Source organism: Rattus norvegicus, chromosome 8 (assembly GCF_036323735.1).
Source record: "Rattus norvegicus strain BN/NHsdMcwi chromosome 8, GRCr8, whole genome shotgun sequence".
NCBI classification, from domain to species: Eukaryota; Metazoa; Chordata; class Mammalia; order Rodentia; family Muridae; genus Rattus; species Rattus norvegicus.
Genome location: NC_086026.1, coordinates 106,476,471 through 106,492,303, shown reverse-complemented (window position 1 = coordinate 106,492,303; position 15,833 = coordinate 106,476,471). Strand labels below are relative to the sequence as shown.

General features: G+C 49.6%; 1 protein-coding gene and 1 long non-coding RNA gene across 2 annotated transcripts in view; one reads left to right on the top strand and one right to left on the bottom strand.

Annotated features, from left to right (window-relative positions):
• Positions 1 to 357: 357 nt before the first annotated feature.
• On the bottom strand, positions 358 to 2,524 carry LOC134480089 (uncharacterized). The gene is made up of 3 exons (XR_010054248.1): positions 1,951 to 2,524; positions 1,417 to 1,852; positions 358 to 675 (listed from the first exon to the last, which is right to left on the bottom strand). It is a non-coding gene; the product is annotated as an uncharacterized LOC134480089 (long non-coding RNA).
• Positions 2,525 to 3,032: 508 nt separating this feature from the next.
• Positions 3,033 to 15,833, top strand: part of Spsb4 (splA/ryanodine receptor domain and SOCS box containing 4) — a 73,233-nt gene continuing 60,432 nt past the window's right edge. Inside the window, exon 1 of the mRNA NM_001106849.2 lies at positions 3,033 to 3,587. The gene's annotated coding sequence lies outside the window, so the exon portion shown is untranslated. The remainder of the gene's footprint in view (positions 3,588 to 15,833) is intronic.

Here is a 15,833-nt window from a genome sequence, read left to right as displayed (position 1 = left end):
GTCCCTCACCAAGTTTCCCCACACTACCTGGCTTCCTTTGTGGGGGCAAAAGCCAAAAGAGCAAAAGAGATGACATGTGCCCAGAGTTGCTGGCCTTTTCCTTATCCAATCGCAGAAGGAACAGCGTGTCTGTCCTACCGTGTTCTATTTGTGAACATCGAGACAGGGAGTCCAGCCTGCACTTCAGTGAAAGGAAGTCAGAATGTGGCAATCCAGGGACAAGGGTTATCAGAGATCAGTTTATAGGCTTCCAACTTCAGTTTAAAGATCAGGTTATCCAGGCTATTCCTCAAGTGGCAATTGTTTCTTCCTGTGTGGTTGTTTCCTCTGAATTGAAACATGCTCTCAGAGCGGGAGGAGAGAGGTTTACTAAGACTTTTTATTTTTTTAAACTAATACTCAGGAAGCTAATAAAACATAGAAGGCTTTCATAGAAGCTCATGAAAGTTACAAGATTCACAAGGCTCCTTCTCAAGCTTGTAAAAGCTGGGGTGTGGCGACTCCTCTGATTGCTAGCTGTGCAGGCACACAGATCAACTTGCCGTCCATGCTGGGGTGGGCTTTTTAGTGATGACTTTGTGCCTCCGACGCCAGTAAGTAACACCAATACATTTACTGGATCACCAAAGTAGGCTTGGGTGGGATAATTTCCCTGATCTGCCGTGGATACCTTATCTGGAATGAACAGACATTTGTCCACATTTCAAACATGGAGACATATCACACGCTATTCAGGGGGTGGAGGACTTGGGGAACTTTAGTGATACTTAGGGGTACTGTTGTACACATTTCTTGATACCTAAGGCAAGTCACATTTGTAAAGGCCTGTGGAGTGAACCTATCTGGCACACAGGTGTGTGTTTGGGGAAGTAGTTTCTCAAATTGTTGCGCCTGATCCTTCCTTGCCTTGTTCTTAAGCTATTGTGAGGTCCTTCCAGAAAGAAAGAAGAAATGCCCGTTGGCAGTTGTATTGGGATCCAGGTGGAGAAACCATCAGCTGCAGAGTCTTGGGTATTTATTTTAAGGTTTATTTTAAGTGTATGAGTGTTTTGCCTGCATGAATGTACGTGCACCATATACATGTCCGGGGCCAATGGACGTCAGAAGAAGGAGTCTGATCCCCTGGAACTGATTGATATTCTGGATAACTGTGAACTACCATGTGAGTGCTGGGAACTGAACCCTGGTCCTCTGCAGGAGCAGAAAGTACTGTTTGTTTGTTTGTTTGTTTGTTTGTTTGTTTGTTTGAGACAGGTTTTCTCTGGGTAGCCACGGCTGTATTGGAACTCACTCTGTAGACTAGGCTGGCCTTGAACTCAGAGATCTGACTGCCACTGCCTTCTGAGGGCTGGGGTTTAAAGGCGTGCATCACCACTACCCAGTTGAACTGAAAGTACTCTTAACCATCTGAGTCACCTCTCCAGTCCTTGCAAAGTCTTGCTTAAGTTCCCCTTTGCTCTGAGTTTTCCTCCGTCCTCATTTCTTGCTGTCCAGCTCTGTCAGCACCACAGCCGAGGTCAGAGCACGTACTCCAGAAGCGTCCTGAGGAGGGAGGGGACTCGAGGGGAACAAGGAAATATGTGCATGGGTCACATCACATTCTTTTAACTGTGCAGTCCCAAGGACAGAGACACACAGGTACAAAGAGACAGACATGCAGACACAGATGAAGTAGCACAAATCGCGAGCGCTGTAAATACTTGCTCAGGATACCCCTTTGCCACACCACTGAGCTGTCCTAATTGGCAAAGCATCGTTTACGTCTTGGACTTCTGAGGCAGCTTCCAAGCTGTCCTGTGCTATTCATCCATCTATCCACACCGCCACCGGATTATCTTTCTGGACAGCAAATCTGTGAAGGTCAAGAGGCCTGCCAAACTGATCTTGGGGAAAAGCCAAGCCTTTGGAGGCTCTCCAAGACCCTAAGTACCCACTCTCGTTTCATCTTACCTCTTGTTTTGACTCCAGTCGTACCACAGGCTGTTACCATGAGACTATGATGCCTCTGCGTCTAGCAGCTACTTCATGCAGACACTTCCAAATCGCCCTCCACAGTCTGGGAGAGGAACTCCGGAACCTGGGTCAACACATTTCCCTCACAGGGTTGAATTACAGGTGCTTGTCTTCTGTGTCCATGAAAAAAAAAAAGGACATTTTCTGAGAAGTGAGGTCAGTTAAGACTATGGAATGGACCTAATGTCAACTCTGGCATCGAAAGCAAGATGCACTGACCTGGAAACTTCGTTTTCCCCAAGGAAGCCTAAGTGGAGAGATACAGAGCATCCCTCGCTCTGGCCACACCCTCTTATCTCTATGTTCTGGCTAACGAGGGAGCCGCCCACCATCAGCGCCAGTAGCCCTCTGAGCAATGAATCTTCTCTCTGGCCTCAGGTGGGCGGGGAAAGGCACTGTGGAGCAGGTGCTGCGTGAAATTGGATTCTGAAAGATGAGTTGGAGTCTGGTCTCAGAAATAAAGTGCGGACATGTGTGTGCCTAAGGCAAGGGGTTATATTAAAGCATTCTCTTTCCCAGTCGCTGTTTCCCGCAGGCCTTGAATACAGGCACCAAAGCTATCTGGCAACCGTGATGTCTGCTCTCTTCATCCCCGCCCCCAGGGACACCCACCATGGCTCTCCAGGCACGCTTGAATGAATGGGGGAGGACCCGTGCGCATGAATGAGCGCGTGTGTGAGCGAGTGTCTAGGCCAGCCAGCCGGCAGATGAGTGAATGGCGTCCGCGCCACTTCGGCCCAGGGGCCCGGGCGCGGGTTCCACTTCCCTTTCCCGCCAGCTGGTGGCCTCCTGAAGGTGGCAGAGCCGAGAGCCGCCCGAGCTGGGACGGCCCGGGCGCGGGATGGTGGGGGAAGGGGCGTTCCCGGCGGCCGCGCCTTCCGCGGCTATTGGATTAGTGGCCTTCAGGGATGAGCTCAGCCGGATCGGCTTTCAGCTGCAGCCTCCGGGCCGGCCGGGAAGGCGGGGAGCGAGCGGCCGTGTAGGAGGTGGGGGAGGCGGCGGCTGCAGCATCCAGAGCTGGCCCTGGCGGTCGGCGCGCCCCGCGCACAAAGGCGCCCAGCCCCTGGGGAAGGCAATGAGCGCACAGCAGCCCGGGCCCTGGCCACCGCTGCAGCCCTCCAGGCGTGTGCTCGGTGCTCTGGGGAAGAAACCGGGTGCTCCGGGGACGAGCGGCCGAGGTGAGGCCCGAGTGCCCTGAGTGCGAGATTCGTCGCCCTCCAGGTCAGGCGCCAAGCTTTAGGGCCACCAGGGCAAGGGCTTCCGCGCCCCTCTGAGATCAGCGTAGTCGGGCACTTCACCACTCGGGACTGGACCTCGGCGGCCACTCGCCTCTCCTGAGCGTCAACTTCTCCAAGAACGTCCCTAACTCCAGGGCACCCTGCGGAGAGAGAGGGCGCTGCCGCCGGGTACAACTGAGAGGACGCGTCGCTGACTGAGAAGCAGCAGCCAGCATCCGCGGGGTCGCTCGGGCGCCCCTGAGTGGGCGGCAGTGGCAGCAGACCTCTCTCCCGGGAGTCCCGGACCTGCCAGCGCTGGGGATTCCTCCCAGGCGGGCGCTCGTCTTCTCTTTTATGGTAAGTGCTCTCCAGCTCCTGCTAAGGGGTGATCACACGCCGGTACGGGTCACACCGGTGCTCTTGGGGACTCAATGGTCCGGGTCGGTGGAAATGTCTCCGCGAATTGTGGCAATCCTAGCTGGTTGGTTTGCGCCTAGCTTCGGGCGTTGCACTGAGCCCAGCCTCTGGTACTGTAGGTTTGAAATCGCTGCTCTCGGTGTAGTGGAGACCACACACACACACACACACACACACACACACACACACACACACTGAGCGCAGACTCACCGGATTATGTTCCGGTCGTACATCCGTCACTCTCCGGGGTGACCTTAGGCCAGGCACCGCAACCTCGGTTTCCTCATCCGTAGGATGGGGATGATAATTGAATCCTTTATACTAGAGTGTTGGAGGGAACTGCTGGGTTGGTGCGGAGACCTGCGCCTGGCATTCAGAAAGCACTTAGGCACTAACTAGCGTTAATCTTAGCTTTTTGAGTCTAAGCACATCACCCAGTTTCCCAGAGCTGCCTCATCTGTGTGGCGAGGACAGTAATTTCTAGGGGTCTGCTGGTCTGTGGCTTTTGGAGCGTTGGGAGTAAAGCGCCGAGCAATCAGCAGGCGCTGGTGATGATTGTTATGGTTCACCTCCGACGCTGGAGTAGGGAAGACTGATTGCCCAGTCCGGGAGCCGCTCGCGGACGGTCCCCAGCCTGGCTGCGGGACAAACTTGGAAAGAATGGGTGGCTCAGGGGCTCTGGGAAACAGGAAGGAAGCCAAAGCCCTAAGTGCGGCAAATAAGTCCACTTCTGTTGAGCCGGGAAAAACAAGGGACCCCAAACCCCTGGCTGGAAAGGCCCAGGAAGTGTGATTCCCACCGCCCGGTGGCCAAGCGAGGGCTGCTGAGTCAAGAAGAGAGAAGAGGGCACGTTTGTGTGGCTCTCTCTCTGGAACTTTCAGTCCTGCAGTTCCGGGCTTGGATTCGAATTCGGCTTTCAGCACTATCCCGCGGTGTGACCTTGAGCAGTTCTTCTAAGGTCTGCTGCTCTTCTGTGCTTCCCCTCCCCCTCCCCCTTCTTCCCCCTCTCCTCGCTCCTCTCCCTCCCCCTACTCCGCGATTTGGGTGTGAACGCCTCTTATCCTTCCATTCATCTGTCTCAAACAGTTTAGAGTCTATCTAGATCTAGAAGAGATGCCACGGATTATGGGAAGGTTCACTCTCCCACTGTGCCCTGTGGAAAGCGACTAGCGCCTGAGGCTTCAGATCTGTTTCCTCGCTTTGACACCTCGGTCTTTAAACTACAAGTTTCTATTACTCAGGATGATGGAGGATCCTTCAAACTCTCCCCTCCGCTAGCTCTCCCAAACCATTCAATATTGGTTTAGGGTTTATTGGTTTAAACCCTCCTTGTAGAACAGCAAAATGTCACAAGTGTGGTATAGACATCCTTTACACGGGCAGCCGCAGTTTTTGAGACACACGCACGCACACACCCTGATTCCATGTTTCAGATTTCCACAGCAAAGGTGGTAAAGAGAATTTAAGCCACTTTTGGCAAGCTGCGACCAAAATAGACTCACCAGCCATGCCATGCAAATATCTCTTCAGTTTTCATTTCTCTTCGATTTTAAAGAATCAGTGCCATAGCAATACAATCTGCAAGGAAAAAAAAAACTTGCCAGAAGCAGTCAGGTAAATCTGGGGGGGGATGCTGCCATGGTTTCATAGCTTCCAATTTGGAACAGATTGGGGGGGGGGGTGCCGGGAGTGGAACCCAGGACTTTGTGCATGCTAGACAGGCACTCCACCCCCGAGCTCTAGCCTCAGTCTAAACTGTGTAAAGAATCAAGACAAGGAGGAGCCCCTAAGGACAAAGACTACAGACAATTCACACAGAGAGAGTGGAACAGAGATAACACGAAAACCTAGTGCCTTACCACACTCAATAAGAAAAATGTGTGTTGAAGCCGTAAGTAAGATTCCATTTTTCAGACATCAGATCAGCAATAGTAATAGCCAGTTCACCAGCAAGGAGCGCTTATCCTCAAAACTGTAAATAGACCAAATTCCTCTCTAGCTAGAACTTCCTCAAGACCTCTAGGAGTAAAGGCAGGGTATGCCCTCTAGGCCTGGCTACCACCGATACCATCTTCTCTGTCACTTTTCCCTTCCCCACCCCTGAAACCCTGGCCTAAGATCTTGGTTTTGCTCCAACACTCCAGGGCTTGTTCCTTTCCTGATTTCCACTCCTACCCCCAGTTGGTTATAGGACGGCAGCCTTGTCATCCTTCAGGGATGTCCCAGGATGTGGCTAGGCTCAGGCCCCAGGCAAGGTCTTTGCCCTTTGAGGGAAAGGCCCAGTGCAGCACCCCATGCCCCGGTTTGTTAATTTTTTGCTAAGCCAACTGGCTCACTGCCACACATCGGTGCTCCTGAGAGGGCCCTCCTCTGTTGGCACGGTAACAAAAGATCTCCAGGAGCTCCCTAGATAGAACAAGAAACTGGATGTGGAAAATCAGGAGGTTCGAGGGACTTAGCTGGCTAGGTCCATTAGAAGTCTTTCCTGGTAATCATTTTTTTTTAAAGTACTTATGTGTGCACTTAACTTGTGTGAACACGATCACTCATACTTGGCAAAAAGATCAATAAGAAAAAATTAAAAATCTAGCAGCGCATTTAAATAAAACATGGCCCCTCCGTGAGGGGCTGGCTTTCTTTCCTGCTGCTGCTCAGACAGACCCAGGGATCTGCTCAGAAGCTGCAGAACGCAGCAGTGTGGCCCATCCTTTGGGAAAGACCCCAGCTGAGCCGTCGTAAACTTTGTGGAGTGTTGATTGCTCAGGATTCTTGCTTCACACGTTGAATTTGGAACTTAATCCATGCTTCAAATGTGCACTTCAGTTGTGGGGGGAAAAAAAACACTTGATGGTAAAAACACAAATTATTCAGTCCAACAAGCATTTTTTTTTTGAGATGGCTCTCAACTTGCAGCCCATGCTGAACTAGAACTCACAGTGTAGCCCAGGCTGGCCCTAAACTCTGAATCCTCCAGGCCCTCTTCCCAAGTGTTAGGATTGGAGTACCTGGTTCTGGCAAATACCTTGCTGCAGACAGGTAGTGTGTACATGGCTTAGAAGATGGGGGCAATTAGCTGGGCACTGGCTCGCCTTCTAGGAATAGCACATGATGCAGGGGGTGTCAGCGGGACTAGACGTTTAGGATAACATCTTGGGATGGAGAGATGGAGGAGGATGCTGTGGTGGGCACAGGAGTGAGGGAATGTAGGCAGTGAAGGTCAGCAGGTTCCAGATGCTTGTGGTAGGAAGCGGTACGCTGACTTGAGAGTTTGGCATCCTGGTTAGAGAAAGGCTACAAGGAGAGGTTGACTGTGACACCCTTGGGTGTCAGCTCAAAGGGTGCATGCTTGAATGAGCAGGTGACAGGCGGCTTGATGGGGTTTAGCCTTTTGGTGGCAAGGCGGGGTGGGTTAGAGAATCACAGGCCCTCACTCAGAGCCTGCTTTAGTAATCCTGTCAGGTAGTGGTTCTCAACCTTCCTAATTCTGCTTTAGGATCTTAAATACAGCTCCTCGTATTGTGGTGACTTCCAACCATACAGTTATTTGAGTTGCTACCTCATTACTGTAATTTTTCGACTGTTATGAATCATAATGATATCTGATAGGAAGGATTGAGAGGTCATGATGCACAGGTTGAGAACCACCGTGCTAAGGTGTAAACCGAGAGGAAGTAAAAAAGTTATTGGTTCGGAGCCATAGATGGGAACCTGGGTTATGGGCAATGGAAGAAGCAGAGCCCATCCCCAAGACACACGATTCTCAAGTTCTAGTGGACCCCAGATGTGCCAATGTGCAGCACTGAGAAGGTAGACAAGAGCTCAGGAGGAAGCTCAGGATGGAAAGGAAACACTACAAAGTCATTTAAGGAGCATCTAGAGTGACCAGAGTCTACTTGAGGGAGGGCAGGCCGGACTGGAGACGTCCTTAGAGCGCTGGAAGGGCAAATTTTAAGAAAGGATACACAGAGAGGAAGAGGCAGAGCCCAGGCAGAGCTGCCTTGTGGGGCTGTACTTGTAGTGCCGGCAGGAAAGTTGGTGTAGACACTCCACTTCCCGAGTGCAGAGTGGCGCCCGCAGCGTCTATCTGGGTTGTGATCTGGAGAACTGAGTTTATGGTGAGCCACAATCTCTGCCTTTTCCAGACATGAGTGAGCTTGGCCCAGTTCGCTGGCCTATAAAGACATCCCACTGTGAGCCACGGTCTGTAAATGAGGGAGTGATTGAGCCCTCAGGATGAAAACACTTCTCCTCGAATGTGGGGCCCCCTCCCCACTCTGCCTGCATCTTCCTTTCTTCTCTTCCCTCTTTCCAAATCTAGTATTCAACACACACCCGCAAAGATGCCTCAAGTTTACCAGAGGTGTTCATGAGTCCCCATTGCAGTCCTCTGGATTAGCCATGTGCTTTTCTTCCAGGAAACCTGTTTTCAAACAAGCCGTTACATCCAGGGAGTTACACTCATCTTGGGAGATAAAGGACAGATTGGACATGCAGACTAGTGGGTTCTTTTAGTAGACATTTTCTTCGAGGGTCTCACTGGCAGTACCCTCCTCAGATTGTTTTGCCATACTTTTTTGCCTCAGCTTGAACCAATGCTGGGCCTCACAGGGGACAGCTATCCTACAAAGAAACAAGCCACAGGCACCTGGGGCAACCACACCTTGACCAGGACTGCTCCTTGCCCCACTGGATCTCTGCTATGTCTCTTTCAAATGACCTTGGAGAGCATGCAGGCCTGGTTACCACCCAGCAAGCCTCCTCCCTCCCAGCTCCTGTTCTTGCTGGCTGACAGCTGAGCTTTTATCCCAGGAGCCTTGGACTCTGTGTGGGAGGAGGATTCCCATGGAAACCCCAGGAGGAGACAAGGCCGGGGAAGCCTCATTGATTGAGCTCTAGGAAGATGGGACCGGCAGGAGGCAGGAGTGGGCCCCATCTGGGCTGGACAGATGGTTGCTTTTATGAGTGCTGGGCGAGAAAGGCCGACCTAGCCAGTTGTAGCCTGAGCTCTCTGTGGGCATTATGGGAAAAATCTAATGGACATCTATGATTAAAGCCCTGGGGGTTCCATAGTTTATTCGCTGTTGGTTGTTTCATTCTGAGTGATCATCTTTTAATGAAATACCCATCTGATTTAGTGTTCTTAGCAAGAAAAGCTTCCAAATGATCCATCGGCTTCCAGACCAGGCAGTCAGGTCTCATTCACCCTGAGGTGGCATCTGGAAGAACCAGAGATAGCATGGGACTTTACTCATGAATTCATACTGCAGTTCCCAAGACCTTCACCCACCATTGTCTCTCTATCAGGCCCTAGGGATGAGGTCCTGGGAATTCAACCAGGGAAGCTCAGCTCCTGTTCTGCAGGAGTCCCCAGTCTGGCTCTTCATGATAGGTGCTGTGGGGAGGACAAGCACAGGCCTCTGAGACTTTGGAGCCAGGCAGGGGAGGTGTTTGATGTCCAAGCCAAGTGGAATTACACAGATAGCACATGCGGGAAGGTGTGCAGGGACAGGAGGGGGAGGGCGGCCAGTGGCAGCCCATTGGGGAGATAGAGAGGAGGTTCACTGAGGGTAGTGACCTGAGGAAGCATTGTTGAACATCCTGGGAGGGTTAGAGTTTGGCTCAGAAGTGAACCTGGCACACGCATTTGATACCAGCACTTGGAAGGCAGAGGCAAGCAGATCTCTGAGTTTGAAGCCAGCTTGGTCTATGGAGTGATTTTTCAGGACAGCCAGGTTTATACCAAAACACCATGTTTTGAAAACCCAAGGGTTGGAGAGAGATGGCTCAGTGGTTAAGAACACTGACTGCTCTTCCAGAGGTCCTAAGTTCAAATCTCAGCAACCACCTGGTGGCTCACAACCATCGGTCATGAGACCTGATGCCCTCTTCTGGTGTGTCTGAAGACAGCTACAGTGTATGAATATATTAAATAAATAAAATCTTTTTTTTAAAAAAGGAAAACCAAAAACCGAAACAACAACAACAAAACCCAAACAAACAAATCCTTAGGTGGGTGCAAGCAGAGAGCATGGTCTGGCCAGGTTTGTGTTCTTATAAAAGGACCTTCCCATCCCCTAAGGGAAATTCACTGGTGTCAAACCCCTTGCCTTTTGCAGTCCTTGTCATCATTCACAGCTATCGCCAGTTCTGACCCCTCTGCGGTACACTTCCCTAGAGGGGAGTAATTGGATTTCATACTTTTCCTGTAGTTGTGGATTCCCAGTGGGGACATCATTACCGATAGTTTAAAAAGGTAGGAAACTTGCCCTGGTCCCTGACCCCAGCAAGGCTAAACCCTGAGGCCACACTGAAGGAAGGCACGTCACTCAGCCATCACCAAATGTCTACAGACATCAGGCCGGTGGCAGACAGACCCCCCCTCCCCTGTTGAGCCCAGTCAGCCAGACCTCTGAGACTGCCTGACTGTGGACTGTGTGCTCAAATCTGCAAAGAAAGCACTGAGGCTTTTTAAACTGCGGTGACACTGTTTTATGCTGCCTCCTTGCCCTGCTGAGTAGTCCCAGGAAGGGCCACCAACCATTGGAGTTTCTGCCCTCCTGTTCGGTGGTGATTGAAGCCTCAGAACAAAGTGGGTGCTTCAGGATAATGTCATTTAGCATCCCCATCGGAGCATGGCGTGAACATCCAGTTTGGTTTGGGAAGTGGATTTGGAACTCTTTGGTGTGTGACTGCTGCTTTTTGGGTTTATTCCCATCTGGAAGTTAGATTCCATTGTGCGTCCTTGTGTGCCTGGCCATGTGCCTCACGCTGCAGTAGAAATAAGAGAAGAAATGTGGCTAGTTAGAGGGAGGGAGGGGGTAGGGACTAAGGCTGGTAGTGTCATTGCTGTGTCCTTAGCTCTCACCCACGTATTTTGGTTGGCACACAACGGGCATTTCCTAAGTGTTTGTTGAATGAATAAATGAGGCAGAGGTGGTGCAGAGCAGTCCGAGTGGAAGAGACCAGCAAGTTAGTCAACGGCCAGCGGCTGGGAGCATGGCATGTGCAGTGCTCTGTGTTCTCCCTGCCTCACAAAAGTTCTGGTTCCTTCCTTTCTCTGAAAGAGCCCGCTGAGAGCCTCCCTGAGCTGGGTGCCTCCTTTCTACAGCCTACCTGTATGCTTGCCTTATGTGCAGTCCTTGTGGGCATTCCTGAAGACAGGAAGTACTTTCTGGGGGGGCACACGGAAGTGTAGAGTTTTTGGGGTAGGAGGCCTCAGCAAAGAGCTGGTGATCAGGTCCAGAAAGATGTCCCTCCTGACTACTCTGGGGTGCACTGAAGTTGGGAGTAGGCCTCTAGAGATTCAGGGGACCAGGGCAGGTTTCCTGAAAGAGGTGGAAGAAGTCGCCACCCAAGGGACCCTGCCTCCAAACACCCCCACACGGTGAGCTCTAGACTTTCAGCACAGATATTCACTCTGTGCTACAGTAATGGCAGAAGATACACCTACCTCAAAGGGATGTCCTTCCCTGGATGCCCAGTGAGAATGCTACTGATAACCACTCCACCTATTGTGAAGGCAGGAAAGGCAAGGAGGTAATCGACAGCACCTTAGTGCTGAGTCTCGGGAACTAAGTCCTCACCCAGGGCCCAGCAGACCAACCTCTCCCCCTGGCTTGTGTGATGTAGTACCGATGCTGGTTTTCTTTAGTGTCTCAGCAGTAACGCACATTCAGACCCTGCACTGGAGCAGTGAAAGGACAGAGTATTTATATGCCCACCTTGTCACATGCCAAACATCCTGAACGCCCTTCAGGAGCCCTTCCTGCCTCTTACAGGGATAAAGACTGGGAGGAAGACTGTCAGGATGACCCAGCATGAGACAATCAAGAGTTGGTCAGGATCTGCCCCAGGCAATCCCCAAACCACAGCACCTGCAAAGTTGCCCTGCTGTGTAAATGGATAAAGTAGGTAGTGTGGGGAAGGGGAGCTGTGCAGAGTGGTGACAATGCCCTGGAGGGACCTGTTCTAAACACTATGGAGGGAGATGTGAGAGTTCAGGATTGCCCATCCAGCCACCCTCAGTCTGCTATTTAGCTAGTTGTGCGACTGGATCACATTATGCAGTGTCTCTGAAGCTGTGTCTTGAATGAAGGATCATGCAGTCTGCCTCAAAGTGCCTGGGGGAGAGCTGGCAGGTTGACTGGCATCTTGAGCATCCTGGGTCTTTTGCTGCATTCATAGGCTTTACCTTCCTGGCTTCATTCAGTGGCTTCTCAGGGTCTCATTGTGGGGACTCTGATCCTGCTACTCATTGCCTGGTTTCGGTGGCTCTCTGGGGTCATGCAGCAAGCTTTTGTGACCCACTTAACCTGTCTTTCATGCCTGGAATCTAGTACCTCCTAGGCATTGTTGCCAGCTTGAGAAAAGGCCTTGGACACAGCTGTAGTGGCCTCTGTCTGCCATGGTGGTTGGGTCTGGAATGGCTTTCCTAGTGCTGATATTTGAAGTTAGTGATGGAGAAGCTAGAGAGACCAGAATCGGAAGAGCCTTTGAGTTTAGGACAGGACCAGCTCTGCCATCCTTGAGGACAGCACCCTCCCCACTTCTGTTTCCTAGATATGACAGGAGCATAAGGTATCTTCTCATGAATGGCAAAAATGCCGGGTTGTAGCTCTCCTGCCTCCCAGCTTACACCCTTGGGCAGTCTATATAGACTCACAGGTGTGTCCTGAACCCATGTCCGGTTCAGCAATTGTTTCCCCTATCCAGGTGCTGTGCTTCATACACAAACATCTGTGTATCTTTTCCAACATGATTGAGGCTCAAGGGCTGGGTGAGATCAATAGGAAGAGCAGGAGGACAGAACCAAGCCATCTTCTAAAACTGTACTAGGACATCAACTTTTGCTACTTTGGGGTCACAGCCTTTATCCCACCCTCCCTTCTTGAACTCTTCCCTCCACAGTAATAGCAGCGTAACACACAGGCCACTCTGCTCCTTGTTTGTTAGATTTAGTCAGCCTCTTGAGTCTTCCATTATCAGTACATTCTCTACCTCATAGTTTTCTGTAAAATGTATATTGGGTACATTTTCTTTTCAGTGCTCTGATAGAATACTTGACAAGAAGAAACTTAGAGTTTATGTGAGGTTATAGTTCAAGAGGACATAGTATATGGCGGTGGGAAAGAATAGGTTGCAGGAGTGGAAAGGGACTGGTTACTATGTATCAGCAGGGGCAGGAAGCAGAGACAACAGAGAGACATCAAGGAAAGAGCAAGGAACACATCAGATCCTGGAGCTCCATATCCAGCACCTGGGACTCGTGATAGAATCGTCTGGGCTCCAAAGAGCTTAGGTAGCCCAGCCCTCCAGATCTTCCACCTTCAAGACATATAGCCTCTGTCTTAGGCTATTTCTAGTCTATACATATAGCTTTCCTCAGTACACGTCCTATAGTTTTGATATGTCTAGCATCCTAATTTCTCCATTGCAGCATAGATTTTCACCTTCAAAGCTTCATAGCAATGGCCTCCTCTCAGGGCCTCTTTGTGGGAACTCTGACCTTGCCATGCATTGCCTGGTTTCATTGGCTCTCTAGAATGACGGAGGAAGCCTCTATCATCTTTAATGTCTATAAAACTAGTACCAATACTTCCAAGCCTGCTTACCTTGGTCGCAGCTGCAGTGTTCTCTGTAATGTTTTGTTGTTAGTTCTGAAATTTCTTTTCTAAGAAGTTGTTTTGGATCAATCACTTTACATGCTTTCTTGGTTCAGGTTCTCTCCTTTCAATTAAAGTCAGGGTGTTTGATGAGTGGTGTCTTGTCTGCATGGACCTTTTCTATTGTCCTAGTATAGAGCAGGAGATTTCTCTCTAATGGTGAGTCATAAACAATTAGAGACTCTTCTTCTGTATCTTCCTGGTCTGCAACTTTAAACTTACTCATTGTCTTAGTTTCTTTTCTATTGCAATGACCAAACACCATGACCGAAGCAACTTATAAGAGAAAGTATTTAATGTGGGGGTTCGTGTTGCAGTTTATTGAAAAAGGGCATGACCATTCCCGCTCATCACCACTCACACTGGGCCCCTGGTACTCTCAGAACTAGCATTAGTTCTGGCACCGTAGGAACATATAGAACTAACCTTCATTTATCTCAGCAGTGGCTGGCTTCAGTGAGGCACCATGCCATGCTAGCCTAGCTATCTTCTGGCCCCAACAATCTCTCCGCTCCCATTGCTAGCCACCCTGGCCAGCCCTGGCCAGTGGGGAACTCTGGTTCCAGCTACCCAGAAATATCAAGACTCGACAAACTGTAACCCAACAACTAGATTTATATGTCAAATACACCATGTACAATACATCCACACAATAAACTTACAATCAGTTGATAAGGATATAATCTGCCCACCTAGATAAGATAGATTTGTCTACAGAAATCCATCCCAGCTACCTTGGCAATTCAGGACCACCGGGTCTGGGTCATCCTCAGTCTCCATTTTTGATTCTCCCTCCTTCTCCTTCTCTCCCCGCCTACAAAAACTTTGTCCCCACCTTATCCTTTTACTGTCCAATCATGACCTTAATTTAATTTGTGCCAGCCCTCACCTGATAATAACATCAACCCATAGGTTCATGGTTCTAGGTTAGAGCCCATGCTAACTATGTCAGGGAACATAGCAACAAGCAGGCAGGCAGGCAGGCAGGCAGGCAGGCAGGCATGGCACTGGAGTAGTAGATGAAAGCTTACATCTGATCCATAAGCAGCAGGCAGAGGGTAGGGGAGACTGGGAATGGCGTGGGCCTTTGAAACCTTAAAGCCCTCCCCCAGTGACACACCTCCTCTAACAAGGCCACACTTCCTAATCCTTCCTAAAGAGTTCCACCAACTGGGAGGCAAAGCATTCCCATATATGGGCCTGTGGGAGCCATTCTCATTCAAACCAGCATACTCATTTACTTTCTTGCCAAATTACACATTTAAAAAGTATCTTTCTGCCCCATTATTGCTGATTTTCACTGTAGACCTGGGTAAGACAGGTTGGTAGTGATGGTTCCAGAACCCAAATGTTACCTCTGTTAAACATGTTAGTTTGTTACTTTTCAATTCAGCCAAAGTTCAATTTGGCTCAGAGTCCAAAAGGATACACTCCGTCACTCCGTCACCGCGGAGAAGGCATGGTGGCGGAACAGGAAGCCAGCAGGTAACACTGCATCTGCAGTCAGGAAGGAGAGTGACTAGGAAGAGGAACCAGACTGTAAAACCTCAAGACCCACCCCCCATTTCCTCCAAAGGGTTCTTCCTCCTAAAGATTCCACAGCCTTCCCAAACAGTGCTACCACCTGGGGACCAAGCATTCACACACATGACCTACGGGGGAACCTATGGGGGACGGTTCACATTCAAACCACAGCACAAAAGTTGATCATTACTATAATCAGTCTCCTATTTGCCTTCCCTCAACATTTTACTGTTGAAACAAGGCCGAGTATGCACAGTATGTAAAATGTTATGCACAACTGAGAATGCAGGTAAGTAAATGGGGAAAGTGGAATTGCTAGATTAAGTACATTTCTCATTTTGAAAGATGGAGTTAATTTACTGAGTTAATCAGAATACATTCACTTACATTCAGTTTCATGATGTTCAAGGCTGGCAGCTTTTCTATACCTTCTGGAAAAAACAAAACAACAAACAACAAAAACAAAAAACCACTCAACTTTTAGATCTTTATTGACCTGAAAGACAAAGAGAAAAGAAAAGAAAAGAAAAGAAAAGAAAAAAGAAAAGAAAAGAAAAGAAAGGAGTATTCCACTGAAGTTACAAGTTGTTTCTTCTCCACCATGTCTTTCACAAAGACATTTCTATTTGTTTATTTTTAGTTAGAATTCAGAATAGTATGTTTCATAAACATCTTCATACATATGTATCTTTGTATGTTTCTCCTAGTTCCCTCCCTCCTACACTCCCCCACTCCCCCAACCCCGCCACTGATCCATTCTGGTCTCAGACCTGCTTCTGGTTTCAGATCAGTTTGTGTCATGAACATTCGTGTGTGTGTGTGTGTGTGTGTGTGTGTGTGTGTGCGCGCTCGAGTATGAAGGAAAAAGCGGGAGGGTGGGGGAGAGGAACATATAGAGAAGACTCATTTATTGGCCCCACATACATACCCCTCCTCTACAGTTAACTCTTATACTAATATTACATATTTGTGACAATTAACCATTCGATGTTGCTACATT